Source organism: Rhinopithecus bieti, unplaced genomic scaffold (assembly GCF_001698545.2).
Source record: "Rhinopithecus bieti isolate Rb0 unplaced genomic scaffold, ASM169854v2 scaffold_1527, whole genome shotgun sequence".
NCBI lineage: Eukaryota > Metazoa > Chordata > Mammalia > Primates > Cercopithecidae > Rhinopithecus > Rhinopithecus bieti.
Genome location: NW_016803625.1, coordinates 175,432 through 190,467, shown reverse-complemented (window position 1 = coordinate 190,467; position 15,036 = coordinate 175,432). Strand labels below are relative to the sequence as shown.

The window sequence follows — 15,036 nt, the reverse complement described above, 5'->3', positions numbered from 1 at the left end:
TTTATTTATTTATTTATTTATTTATTTATTTTGAGACAGGGTCTCACCATATTGCCAGGCTGGTCTCAAACACCCATGCTCCAAGCCATCCTCCCACCTCAATCTTTCAAGTAGCTGGGACTACAGATGAATGCCACCTTGCCTGGCTTATTTGATTTTTATTGAAAATAAGCTATCCATATATGTGTGAGTCTGTTTCTGGGCTTTCTATTCTGTCCCATTAATTTATATTTCTGTCCTTATGCCAACACCACACTGTGGTGATTACTATAGTTTATAGTAAGCCATAAAATCAGGTAGTCGTGTGTCCTATTTTGCTTTTTCAAAATTGTTTTGGCTTTCTGTTTATTTAATATTTTAAAAATTGGATCCCAGACCCGGCATGGTGGTTCATGACTGTAATCCCAGCACTTTGGGAGGCCGAGGCAGGCTGGTTGCAAGGTTAGGAGTTCGAGACCAGCCTGGTCAACGTGGTGAAACCCCGTCTCTACTAAAAAAATACAAAAATTAGCTGGGCATGGTGGTGTGCACATGTAATCTCAGCTACTCAGGAGGATGAGGCAGGAGACTTGCTTGAACCCGGGAGGCAGAGGTTGCAGTGAGCTGAGATCACGCCACTGCACTCCAGCCTGGGAGACAGCAAGACTCCAACTCAAAAAAAAAAAAAAAAATTGGATCTTAATGAATTGCAATGTTTTGTTCTAAATTAGAAAACATGCTGAGATTTTGAGATTGCATTGTTTACATAATCAATTTGGGAAATACTGACAATTTAACAATATTGAGACTTTCAGCCCATGAACACAAAATGTGTCTACATTATTTAGGTATTTTAATTTTCTCATCAGCATATAGCAGTTTTCAGTGTATACAATCTTGTAACATATATTGTTACATTTATCTTTGGTAAATTATATTTTTGTGCTATTTAAATTTTTTTTTATTTTCAGTTTTTAAGTGCTCATGTTTTGGATTTGACCTTGTGTCCTTTGACCTTGTGTCCTCTGATGATGCTCACTGACTCATTGGGTCTAATAGTTTTGTTCCGGATTCTTTAAGATTTTCTGCATAAATGATCATGTCTTTAGTGAAAAGTTTTATTTGTACCTTAGGTTCTTCTATGCACATAATCATGTCTGCAAGTAAAGACAGCTTTACTTCCTCTTTGCAATCTGTATACTTTTTTTTCCTTGCTTTACTGCACTAGGTATGACCACTTATACCATGTTGACATGGGGGAGAGGTGGAGAGTGGATACCCTGGCTTATCCTTTATCTTACAGTGGAAGCATTTAGTCTTTCTTCATTATTATCTTAGCATTAAGTTTTTTAAATAGATGCCTTTTAACAGGCTTTGTAATTTACCTTCTATTATTGGTTTTTAGAGAAGCTTTATCATAAATGTTGTCTACTGAGGTGATATGTTCTTTCACCTTAACTTTTAAATGTCTGTATGTTCCATAGTGATCTTTTTTTTTTCTTCTGTTATTAATTGTTTATCTTTTTTTCTTATTCAGCCTAACTAGAGGTTTGCCAATTTGGTTGATAGTTTTAAAACCAGCTTTTGGGTTTTTTTATTGCTTGTCTTTTATAAAATGTATTTTAAAGGCTTATTTATTTATTGAGAGACAGAGTCTTGCTTTGTTGCCCAGGCTGGAGTGTAGTGGTGCCATCATGGCTCACTGTAACCTTGAACTCCTGGGCTCAAGGGATCCTCCTACCTCAGCCTCCTAAGTAGCCAGGACTACAGGTATGCACCACCATGCCCAGCTAATTTTTTGTAGAGAAAGGGTCTCACATATTTCCCAGACTGGCTTTAACTCCTGGCCTCAAACGATCCTCCTGCCTCAGCTTCCCAAACTTCTGGGATTATAGGCATGAGCCACTGTGCTCAGCCTAAAAGGCTTTATTTTTTTAGAACAATGTTAGGTTCATGGCAAAATTGAGAGGAAGGTACAGACATATACTCTCTAGTCTCCACACATATAACCTCCCCATAAGCGGAGTGCTACATTTGCTTACAACTGGTGAATCTGTATTGACACATCATCACCCAAAGTCAGTAGTTCACTCTTGGTGTATATTCTGTGGGTTTGGATAAATGTATAATGACATGTATCCTTCATTATAGTATCATACAGAGTATTTCCACTGCCCTAAAAATTCTGTGTCCCTCCTATTCATTCCTCTTTCCCTCAATCCCCTAACTTATGGCAACCACTGATCCTTTTACTGTCTCCATAGTTGTTACCTTTCCAAGTGTCACAGTTAGAATCCTATGGCATGTAGCTAGCCTTTTCAGATTGGCTTCTTTCACTTAGGTATATGCATTTAAGTTTCCTTCATGTTTTTCGTAACTTGGTAGCCCATTTTTTTCTTAGCACTGAGTAATATTCTGTTGTCTGGATGTACCATAGTTTTATATATCCCTTCACATACTGAAGGACAGATATCTTGATTGTCTTCAAGTTTTGGCAATTATGAATAAAGCTGCTATCAGCATCCATGTGCATATTTTTGTGGAGACATAAATTTTCCATTTGTTCGGGTAAATACCAAGGAGGGCAATTACTGGATTACATGCTAAGAGTATGTTGACTTACGGAAGAACCTCTCAAACTGTCTTCCAAGTGGCTGTACTATTTTGCATTCCCACCAGCAGTAAATGAGAGTTTCTGTTCCACGTGTTTGTCAGAATTTTGTGTTGTTAGTGTGCTGGACTATAGACATTCTAATGGGTGTTTAGTGTTATCTCACTTGTTCTGATATGCATTTCCTTGATGACATATAATATGGAACATCTTTTCATATGCTTACTTGCCATGTGTATATTTTCTTTGTTGAGGTGTTTGTTCAGGTCTTTAATCCCCCCTATTTAAAAAATTGGGTATGTTTTCTTACTGTTGAGTTTTAAGCATTCTTTGCATATTTTGAATAACAGTCTTTTATCACATATGTCTTCAGCAAATATTTTCTCCCAGTCTGTGTCTTGTCTTCTGATTCTCTCGACAATGTCTTTAACAGAGTAAAAAAAAAAAAATTAAAAAATTAAAAAAAAAACTAATTTTAATGAAGTCCAGTTTATTTTTTGTTTCATGGATTGTGCCTTTGGTGTCCTATAAAAAGGGTCATCACCTTATCCTGTACAATACTGATACATGCAAGAGGCAGATAAGGGTGCACAGGGCCTTGTCTGGGCACGACTGCAACAGACTGGGGGCCCGCATGTGTGCACTGGGAGAATGGGGTGGAGCCACCAGGGATTCACACCTTATGCAGGTGATGGAGCCTGCCGTTTCAGTTTGTGTGTGGTGGCCTGGTATTCAATCGGTGAGGTGGAGGCCTGTTGGCAAGACCACCTCTTTATTTTCCGAGAGCTTTTTTTTGCCTACTCCTCACCCTTCAGTGTGCCTGTGTGCCTAATTTTTCCTTTTTGTAAGACAAGAACCCAGATTTTAGCTGAACTAAGGAGCAAAAATTCTGCATCATTTTGGTGGCCTGCTTGGAGCTATGAGAAATGGTGAGTAAAATGTGGACAAAAAACTTTATTTCCCTGTCATTTCTGAGCCTTCTTGTCCTAAGACTTCTTCTGAAGGTAGAGGAAACTCTGCCCCCTGGACCACTGAGGCCTTGTTGCTCTTGGGGTCAGGAATATTGGTCTCGGTCCAACCCAGCCTTTTCTATGGCATTTCCTTTCTTTTCTGAGGGGACTGTAATGTCACCTATCTTGTCTTTTACAATATTGGGGGTGTTCCACTCCCACCCCAATGGCCTCAGGTGCATGTGTGGGACAAATGGGTGAGCGGTGGCTCCCTGCCCCACTTCTCTCCCAGCTGGGGTGCATGGCAGTGTCCATTGCACGTGCATGCCATGTCCAGTGGCCATGGAGGGCAGGAATGAGCCACCAACACCGCCCAGCCCAAGGTGGCCTTGGGGGCCAGGGCCCTGTGTGGCCATCAGGACAGCATTTCCGGCTAAGTGCCCACAGAGTCTTCCCTTCCCCCATTCCCCCAACCAAGGGCTCCAGCTTGGTCTAGGCTCCAGCTTGGTCTAAGCCCCAGGGAGGAAACAGCAATTAAAAGTTTCTCCTTGTTGGGTGTGGTGGCTCATGCCTGTAATCCCAGCACTTTGGGAGGCCAAGGGAGGTGGATCACCTGAGGTCAGGAGTTGAAGACCAGCCTGGTCAACCTGGGGAAACCCAGTCTCTACTAAAAATACAAAAAATTAGCTGGGCACGGTGGCCTGTGCCTGTAATCCCAGCCACTGGGGAGGCTGAGGCAGGAAAATTGCTTGAACCTGGGAGGCAGAGGTTGCAGTGAGCCAAGATCACGCCATTGCACTCCAGCCTAGGCAGCAAGAGTGAAACTCCGTCTCAAAAAAAAAAAAAAAAATTATCTCCCTGTTGGAGAAACCCATATGCATAAGAATAAGAGGTTCTTCCTTCAGGCGTCTTTCCAGTCCTGCATTTAAGCTGTTTTTTCTTTCTTTTCTCCACCCTGTCAGGAGTTAACTTTTACGTCAGTTTTTTTGTTTTTGTTTTTCCTTTTAGAAGACGTTTTACAGGACCCCAATTCACAAGACATCCTTTTGTCTCCCTGGTTGGAGGAGGACTCAATTCCACAGCTTCACCTTAGCATTCAGCTTATGATAAGGAGTCCATGCAACCCCCTGAGGCAGGTCTTTTGTCCCAAACTCAATTCCAAGCTTCGAGTTGAAGACCTAGGAAAGAAAACTGTATCTGAGGGATTCAGAGGCAGACGATGACTGAAGTTAAAAGGCACAGTGCAGGTGAGCATGACTAATTGCTTCTGATTAAGCCAAGTCTCCCATTTCATGGATAAAGGTCATGCTAGTATCCCATGGCACAAATGAGGTCTAGGGAACTCAAGCTACTGACAGCAGGGGAGATAGGACATACGTGGGTAAGAGAGGATAATCCTATCACCTAGGTCCCACTGTTAACATGGGTGAAAGCTGCTTTGGCACTCATGGGCAGCACCCGTGTGCTGGTGACCACCTGGTGTTGTGGTCACCAGGACTCAGGGATAAAAAGAAAGAAAGAAGGATGCCTCACTTTCTCCACCTCATGCACCTCAGGTATTCACTAGGAAGAGAAGGGAATCAGGGATGCCTCTCTCCCCTCTTTCTAGATGCATAGCCATTCATTTTCAGTCTGCACCTCTTTCAAATGCATCCTGAGTCCTGGGGTTGCTTTGAAAAAATGCTGCCGGCCGGGCGCGGTGGCTCAAGCCTGTAATCCCAGCACTTTGGGAGGCCGAGACGGTGGGGATCACGGGGGTCAGGAGATCGAGGACCATCCTGGCTAACACGGTGAAACCCCGGTCTCTATAAAAATACAGAAACAGCCGGGCGACGTGGCGGGCGCCTGGTAAGTCCCAGCACCTCGGGAGGCTGAGGCAGGAGAATGGTGTAACCGGGAGGGCGGAGCTTAGCCAGTTGAGCTGAGATCCGCCACTGCACTCCAGCCTCAGCGACAGGAGCGAAACTCCATCTCAAAAAAAAAAAAAAGAAAAAAAAAAAAAGAAAAAATGCTGACCTTTTTCCTCCTCTGTCCTTTCTTCACAGATGGCTGGCTGGTCCCATGCTACAGGGCACTGCCCTCAGGATGTTATCCTCCAAATGGGAAAAGTTAATTCTCCCAAGCTTAAAACTGGGTTGGCTTGGGATTGAGTTGAGGGGTTGGAAGCCAGGAAGGCTTGACATACTAGAAAAAGGATAAGAGTTTTTTTTAAACTAGTCGGGCTTTTTGGCCTTCCCTGTCTCTGTGCAAATCAGTAAAGGAGAATGATAGGATTCCACTGTTTAATTCTTTCTTTAAAGTTTTAATTATGAAAAAGATTTGTGAGGTTGGTCTTAGCTGTAGCCAATCTGGTGTTCTTTGCAATTATCTCTCTGGTATGATTCTGTCAGAATAGGTTACCATAGAATGCGGATGTGGGCTAGGACTCCATAGCCCCACTCTTCAACCCAGTCTAGCAAACCGGGTCAGTGGCAAACTTTGTGCAGGTCTCCATCTTGTTTTACTTCCTTGGAAAGTGTGGACCTGTAACCATGTGGCAGTGCTTTCTTTTTAGGCTCTGCCATTTTACCCAATGGTGGCCTGGGTTCAATTCTGGCTTGCGGTAAAGGGTCCTTTCTAGTTTGATATCTGGCATGGCCTTTACTATTGTTGTCACTCCCCCTTCATGAACCACCTTCAATTTCCTTCTCTGAGCACCTGAGAGATTACCTTTGGTAAAGTTCAAAAAGCCAGGGGGGAAATAATTTGCTGCTTGGCATGGGGCAAAGGTCAGGTAATAAGGGATTTTAAAAGGATTTTCTGAAAGAGCATCAGCTTAATTAAAAGTGGATATCCAAGGTTATAGGTATATTAGACCTTTTTGTTTTTCCCTCTTGGATTCTTATTTTGGTTGGAAAAAAGGTTGTTTTCTCAGTTGACTGAATTCTTTTTCTCCATTTTTTCTTGCCCCCCTTAATGCATTGCATGGAGGGCCCTAAGATAATTTCTGATGTGCCTGGTAAAAACAGGAAAACGGTGCACTATTCCACTTTTGTGTGAGAAACCTCTGGTTTTTCTCATGGAGCTCCAGGAATTAGAGGCAGATTAGATCCCTTTCAAAATCTGCTTTTTGTTCTTCCAGCTATACCTGGTTTATTAGGCCTTAGAAACTAGCCATACTTTCCTAGCCTGCTCTAAAGGGCCCCACTTAGAGGCCAATTAGTCCAATAAGGAGATTTGGTGAACAGAAAATCTTTTTTTTTTTTTTTTTTTTTTTTGTACGGAATCTCGCTCTGTCACCCAGGCTGGAGTGGGAATGGCACGGACTTGGCTCACTGCAACCTCCACCTCCCAGGTTCAAACAATTCTCCTGTCTCAGTCTCCTGAGTAGCTAGGACTACAGGCGCACACCACCATGTCCAACTAATTTTTGTATTTTTAGTAGAGATGTGGTTTCACCATATTGGTCAGGCTGGTCTCAAACTCCTGACCTCGGGTGATTCACCCCCCTCAGCCTCCCAAAGTGCTGGGATTACAGGCGTGAGCCACCATGCCTGGCTGGTAAACAGAAAATCTTGTAACTACTGGATCTGCTTCTGTTTGTCTGTATGGTTATATACGTGTTGCGTGTGATGTCTATAAAAAAGAGAGCTCTAATTAATTGGCATAAAGGAAAATAAGTGCTTTTTTGAAAGAAAAATAAAAGCTATAATGCCTTTTAGTTCATGTGACATTAATCTTTGAGTAATGAAAACAGTCTTGGCTGGGCATGGTGGCTCACACCTGTAATCCCAGCACTTTGGGAGGCCGAGGCGAGCGGATCATGAGGTTAGGAGATTGAGACCATCCTGGCTAACACAGTGAAACCCGATCTCTATTAAAAACACAAAAAATTAGCTGGGCGTGGTGGTGGGTGCCTGTAGTTACTCTGGAGGCTGGAGGCAGCAGAGTGGCATAAACCTGGGAGGCGGAGCTTGCAGTTAGCCAAGATCGCACCACTGCACTCCAACCTGGGCAGCAGAGTGAGACTCTGTCTCAAAAAAAAAAAGTCTTAAAGATTATTGGTAAAATGCAAATGTAGTTAAAATGGAAGTAGGTGGTCTAAATTTTGTGGGTCAGATACTAGATTTGCTAAATGTTTTAAAGTTGTAAACTGTTTCTTTGGCCTTTGAGAACTTGCCTATTTTATAACATGGTAAGGCCTGCGTACACAGGCCTTAATCTCAGTAAATAATCATTAATCATATAATCTTAGTAAAATATTATAAGAAGGCATGGAAATCTAAATTTTTGCCTATGGTAAAAGGATTGCTTTAAATTAGTTAAAATAAAGCTAAAGGTTTAAGAAAATTATGGAAGGATTGTAAAAATTAATCTTGCAAAAGAAATTCTATGTGTAAACATTGACTAAATTCAGTAATGTATTATATTGTTTTTCTGTAAATTCAGCATTGAAATAAAAGCACAACAAATTTCCCTTAAGGCATGAATCTGCTCTTTAGCAAAATTTATAAAGGGTTATAAAAGGTGATAAGAATCTTACCTTGTGGTCAAACTGCTTAAGATTGGATACAATTGTCTAAGTTTTCATTAGAAAATTGGGGTTGACATTAGTAGTAAACTAACGTAATGGCAAAATTTGGCTTTCTCTCCCATGTACAAGATTTTTGTGTAACAGTAAAGGATAATGAAAGATTTCTGTTTGCCTTGTGGATAGGCTGCCAAGGAAAAAAAAGAGAAAGGAGGAGACAAATTATTTGGAAAGCTAAGTTTTCCCTCTTAATCAGTAAAGGTTTTTGCTTTGTTTTAAAATTTTTGAGGCCGGGAGCGGTGGCTCAAGCCTGTAATCCCAGCACTTTGGGAGGCTGAGACGGGCGGATCACGAGGTCAGGAGATCGAGACCATCCTGGCTGACCCGATGAAACCCCGTCTCTACTAAAACAAAAAACTAGCCAGGTGAGGTGGCAGGTGCCTGTGGTCCCAGCTACTCGGGAGGCTGAGGCAGGAGACTGGCGTGAACCTGGGAGGCGGAGCTTGCAGTGAGCTGAGATCCGGCCACTGCACTCCAGCCTGGGTGACAGAGCGAGACTCTGTCTCAAAAAAAAAAAAATTTTTTTTTGAGTCATCATTTTGGCAAAATAAATAACTTATGGTAATATGGAATTCTATTTCATAACATTAACAGACTTCCCAAAATCAAATTTCAGCCTCAAGATTGTCTTTCCTGACCCCTACCTTTTCAATGGTACAGAGGGCCCCTGGAACATTCAAAAGAGAGGTAAGCAGGATTATTTGACATGTTTAGGTATGTGTGATTGCCAATATGATGTTTAATCTTCTTCAGATTGTACTTTAGGAAATAATATTAACATTTGTTTCAGAATTGTATGAGATTTCTAAAATTCAATGACTGAGTATATGCTATCAATCACAATTAAGGTTATTATGTTAAGTTATTAGAAACCACAGAGATAACCAAATTTCTTTGTCAATCATGTTTTGAGAGTAACTACCCTGGACATTTTGTTATTCACAGACAATTGTTGTCTTGTTTTGATCCTCTTCAAAACATAGTTTATAATCAGCTATAGAACCTTGACAGGTGCTCTCAAATGCAGGTTTCTGATAACTTTGGGGAATGTGACAATGGAATAAAAAGAAGTACAGGAGTCAGGAAGAACTGAAGTGTTCATGAATATCAAGCAAAGCAAGAGTAAACTGAATGGACTGACCTCATAGAAAACTGAAGTACTACTTTTTCATACTTTTGCTTGGAACATTCCTGATCCTTGTTTTGTTTTTCAGAGTCAAGGATATGTATTTTGAGCTATTTATGGCCTTTAATAATTGAGTAAGGTATACTCCTGTGAACAAAATTTGGAGCATATTTGTTTTTTTCTCTGACTGGCTTCTTCAGGATTTGGAAACTTGTTATGAGTATTCTTGACTTATGGCAGTATAGTTGTTTGCATCAGTGCAGTAAGAATCCATTTTCTTTTGCAACAGGATGCAACTAGAGAAACTGGTTGTTTTACCAAGGCTTTGACTGGAAGGGTATGCTTTCCTTTAAGGAATCAAGCTTGACTTGCAGAGCCGATAAAAGCCCCTTGGGAAAACTGACCTCATACCTTGTCTACACAGTCCCTGTACAGGGTACCTAACCTATGGTGAGTAAAGAATGTCACTTTCTAACAGGTCATGGAATGCCATGTTCTTGAGACCTCAAGAAGAATGGAGTTTACCCAACTCATAGGTATTTGAGTGTACAAACCCATGGCTGGGCTTGGCTTTCGAAAGTCCTATCTGAGATTCCTTGTGGAACAGAATTCCATCAAAGCCTATGTAGGCTGAGGCAGGAGAACAGGAGAATCGCTTGAACCTGGGAGGCAGAGGTTGCAGTGATGCAAGATCACACCACTGCATTCCAGCCTGGGCAACAAGAGCGAAACTCTGTCTCAAAAAAAAAAAGCCTATGTAAAAACAATTATTCTTGTTGCACTTTATGCAAGTAATCAAGCCAAGTATTAAGACTAAACTCTATTTTGCAAACAGCTCAGGCTTATCATGATTTGCTTTTAACAAATTGAGGATTGGAGAGAGAGAAATTATGTTTCAAAATTTATCAAACATTTGTCATTAAATTCTAAACTCATTAGTTGTTTTTAAGTTTTTGCCTACATTTTAGACTAACCCCACTTGTTGCTGTGGACCAACCAGCAATCTCCGGCTGCAGCTCAGAAGGAACAAAAGGGATAGGTAATGTAAAAATCTAGATTAATATTTTAATTCTGAGTAATTATCCTGCAAATCCTACCAGGTGATGAGAGTAAATAGGTGCTCATAACCTGGAGGTTTCTTTTTGGGAAAATAAGACCTATGGAGCTCACCAAAGTCAAGTCTCATGCACCCAAATCTTACCAGGCATGACTGTAGCCACCAGTTATCTGGGAGTGTTGGAAGTCTTGGGATTTTTGAGCTGTCCTTACCCTTTTTTGTTTCGTTTTGCTACATGTTTTCTAATAACCCAGTTTGTCTCTTCTTACCTTCAGGCCACTGAACTCCAAACGATCATGTAACGGGAACCTTAAATGATAGCCCCCTTTTACCAAGGACCCTTAGATAGGCCTCTGAGGGAGATCTGATTGCTGTCTTCCCAAAACAGTGCCCTCTGTCAGCAGGAAGCAGTTAAGATCGGTCTTTGTCCTTATCCTTGTTCTAATGGCAGTTGGATGTACTTCTTTAGAGGAGGGAATGATCCATGAAGAAGACAGATAAGGGAACCTGCCCAGGGCCTTGTCTAGGCATGCCCACGACAGACTGGGGCCCCGCTTGTGCGGGGTGAAGCCACTGGGGATTTGCACCTTATGCAGGGGGAGGAGCCTGGCCTCCTCAACTCATGTGCAGGGGCCTAGTATTCAATCTGTGAGGTGGGAGCCTGTTGGCAGGACTCCCTTTTTGTTTGCTGAGAGCTTTCTTTTTGCCTAATAAATCAGCTCTCCTCAACCTTCAATGTGTCCTTGTGCCTAATTTTTTCCCGGTCATGAGATAAGAACTTGGATTTTAGCTGAACTAAGAAGCAAAAATCCTGCATCAATATGACAGATAAAAGAAAGCAAATTAAAAAAAAAGCCAGGTGCAGTGGCTCATGCCTGTAATCCCGCCACTTTGGGAGGCTGAGATGGGCAAATCACCTGAGGTCAGGAGTTTGAGATCAGCCTGGCCAACATGGTGAGACCCTGTCTCTACTAAAAATTAGCTGGGCAAAGTTAGCTGGGCAAGGTGGTGTGTGCCTGTAATCCCAGCTACTCAGGCAGCTGAAGCAGGAGAATCACTTGAACCTGGGAGGCAGAGGTTGCAGCGAGTGAAGATTGCTCACAAAAAAATGCATTTATCCCATTTATGTTTATTAAAAGGACAGATATGTTTAGTCTTCATCTTATTTTTTATTTATAATGCTTTATATCTCTTTTACTTTATATATTATCTTTGATTTGCTCTTTTCTCTGTGTATTTTTTTCTGATATCTGAAAGGTCTGTTTTAGTTCTTATATCAGTTATTTTATAAATTTTATACTTTTTAACTCTTTCTTGATTTATAAAATTCACATAGTGTCTAATGACTCTTTATTATGAAATATAAAACATTTAGTGAACTACACTCTGTCCCTCTCCCATATTTTCCCTCCTGATATTTTATTAACTAGCTTATATTGTTAATTTGTCAAGTTTTGCAACACATATTGTATTGTACAATCAAAATGTCTACATTGGTAAATTTATTTCTATACATTTATTCAATATTCTCATTTTATCAAGATTTCTTTTTTTTTTTTTTTTAATCTTTGAAATTTTTTGTTTACTTTGGGACCCATGCGTTGGGAGAACAAGGCTAATCCAGCCTGGGACCTGCTTCCTGCTGCAGCATTTCCAGGCCCTAAGAGTGGGCCAAGGAGAGGACATGAGCGCATCTTTCCATGTTAAGTAGTGGGAGATTCCCTAAGTAAAAGGCGTTTCCTCAAGTAGGACACATGCAGTCTCCAGCAACAGTCCTAGGGGTTGGGGGTTCTGGGGCCTTCAGGCCAAGGCACTGCCCATGACTTGGAAGAAGCCACCTGCTGTTCCAGGCCCTGTCAGGTGAGACTCCTGCAGCTCAGGCCAGAGCCTTCTCAAATTTGCTTTAAAAAAGCAATCCGTGGTTTCTTTGGAGGCTTGCTTCTTGCAGCAGCCACAGCACAGCTGAACACATACCTGTTACCCTTTGGGTTACTGAGAGACCTAGCTGGATTTCCTAGGCCAAGAATCCCTAAGCCTAGCTGGGAAGGCGACCACATCCACCTATAAACAGGGGGCTTGCAACTTAGCTCACAGCGGACCAATCAGGTAGCAAAGAGAGCTCACTAAAATGCTAATTAGGCAAAAACAGGAGGTAAAGAAATAGCCAATCACCTATCACCTGAGAGCACAGAGGGAGGGACAATGATTGGGATATAAACCCCAGACATTCCAACAGGGAGGGGCAACTCCCTTTGGGTCCCCTCCCATTTTATGGGAGCTCTATTTTCACTCTATTAAATCTTGCATCTGCACACTTTTCTGGTCCATGTTTGTTAGGGCTCAAGGTGAGCTTTCGCTTACCATCCACCACTGCTGTGTGCAGTGGCAGACCCACTGCTGACTTCCACCCCTCCAGATCCAGCAGTGTGTCTGCTGCCTCCTGATCCAGTGAGGTGCCCATGGCCACTCCCTATGGGGCTAAAGGCTTGCCATTGTTCCGCTACAGCTAAGTGCCCAGGTTGGTCCTAATGGAGCTGAACACTAATCAGTGGGTTCCATGGTTCTCTTCCGTGACCCACGGCTTCTAATAGAGCTATATAACACTCACCACATGGCCCAAGATTCCCTTCCTTGGAATCAGTGAGGCCGAGAACCCCAGGTCAGAGAACAAGAGGCTTGCCGCCATCTTGGAAGCAGCCCACCACCATTTTGGGAGCTCTAAGAAAAAGGACCCACACCCCCCTCCCCTTCCCCCTGTAACATTTCCACATTGGTCAGACTTTGCATATTTTAGCTCCAGATAGGGTAGAAGGTCTTGTGGCGGATCCTCAGCTGCTTCTTTGCTTGTTCTTGGACAGGACATCTGTGCAGCACTCCACCTCCTGGGTCTGCTTGTTGCACTCACCCACCTTCTCCTTGCTCACCTCCCTGGGCCCTGGCCCGAGGTAGGGCTGGCAGATCCAGGGGAAGGGCAAGTCACTGGCTGTCTTTGCTACCTCCTGCCTGGATATTTCCTCCTGACACCACAGCTTCAACTCCTGGCTCACGCAGTGACGTCCTCCAGGGTCTTCACCTCGGCCAGCTCCTCTGGCAGCTGCTGATGTACCTGCAGTGAGTGGTGCCACAGCTTGAAGAGGTGGGCCCCGATGCAGGACAGTGGCCAGGGGTGCTCCTGCAGGATGTGGTATACACACAACAACAGCTCCACAACACACACAACTCCGGCCCACAAAACAACAATACAATAGCGAAAAGGAATACGGACCAGGTTACCCTCGGCTCTCATGAGTCCCTGCACGCCTGTGTCCTAAATGTAGCCCTCCACATTCCACAGGCACTGGATGTTTCCGTTTGCAAACACAAGGATGGCCACAGCCTTCCACACTGCTCCCAGGACGCTGCGGCCGACAGGGGCCCCATCTGCTTCAGGCACGCCCATGCAAGGTCAGCAACTGGCAGCTGGCCTTCTCCAGGATCTGGACGTACCTCATAGTCTTGTCAATCTCTGGGAAGACACGGATTTTGCATGTGATGGGAACAGAGTTTCTCATGTGTCAGCTCAATCATTCTTTGGAGCAGGTCCCACTCGTCTGGCAGGTAGGAGCCATAGTGACCTCTCTTGGCTATCACCTGTAGGCGGCCCAAGTTCAGGTTGATGGTGTCACAGTAATCCTGAGCCAGGAGAGCTGTCTGAACTAACACCTCAGGGTCATTGGCACACAACTGCAGGATGAGGGGCCCGGTCCTTAGGGTACACCTCGCAGTATAGGTTTTCCTTTCGGTAGTTGATGTTGTGGCCGAAGACCTGGGTGTGCAGCGTGGGTGTGTAGCACAGCTGCGCCCCATGGCGGCGGTTCAGCAGCCTCCAGGCCAGCTTGCTCTGGCCACCATGGGGGCCACCACGTGGCGCGGCCCTGCCCCAGGGTGCACCTCCAGAACTTGAAGCCCTGCCGCTTTGGCATGGTCTCCAGGTGCGTGAGGGTCCCGTCTTGTTAGCTGCGCACCGTTGGCTACGGAGGGGTCGGGCGCCGGGCGCCAGGTGCCGGGTTTCCAGGCCAGCCTGGCTCCCGCCCAGCCGCCTCCCGGGGCCCCTGCCAGTGCTCCGGCCTAAGCAAACACCTGCACCGCGCGGGGGCTGCTGCCGGGCCCAGGGCTCCAAGTCGCCACCCAAAATTTCTACTTTAATCTCGAGGTTGAGTCGGTTCTGTCATCCAATAGATTTTGCAGAGACTTCAGTGTTCTCCCAGTTCAGTGAGGTCTTAGGACACCTGCCTTTCATCTGTGTATCTCCTTGACTGAATATCATGCGCAGAGGTCGAACTTTATTTCCCTCAGCCTTTTGAAGCTATTGCTAGGTCGTCTGCTGTTAACAGCCTTTTTCTTCATGTAGTTAGTTGTTTTGTAAGGAAACACGAAGAACTTTTTATTCTTAATTTCAGTAACTTAACCAGAATATGTGTTTGTGTTGATAATCTGTATACTTTTTCACACTGCAGATTGCATTATTTCTTCCATTTATGAAAGTTGTTTTAAGAAAATAGTATCTATGAATATATTTTCTGTTTCATTGTCCTCTTTTTCTATAATCTTCTATATAATTTCTTCAATCTTTTTTTTATTTTATTTTATTTTTGAGACGGAGTCTGACTCTGTCACCCAGGCTGGTGTGCAGTGGCATGATCTCTGCTCACTGCAACCTCCGCCTCCTGGATTCAAGGAATTCTCCTGCCTCAGCCTCCCGAG

At 43.6% G+C, this 15,036-nt stretch overlaps 1 pseudogene; it reads right to left on the bottom strand.

The window, feature by feature from the left end:
- Positions 1 to 12,093: 12,093 nt before the first annotated feature.
- LOC108541254 (tRNA-dihydrouridine(16/17) synthase [NAD(P)(+)]-like pseudogene) lies at positions 12,094 to 14,255 on the bottom strand (annotated as a pseudogene).
- Between the last annotated feature and the right edge of the window lie 781 nt (positions 14,256 to 15,036).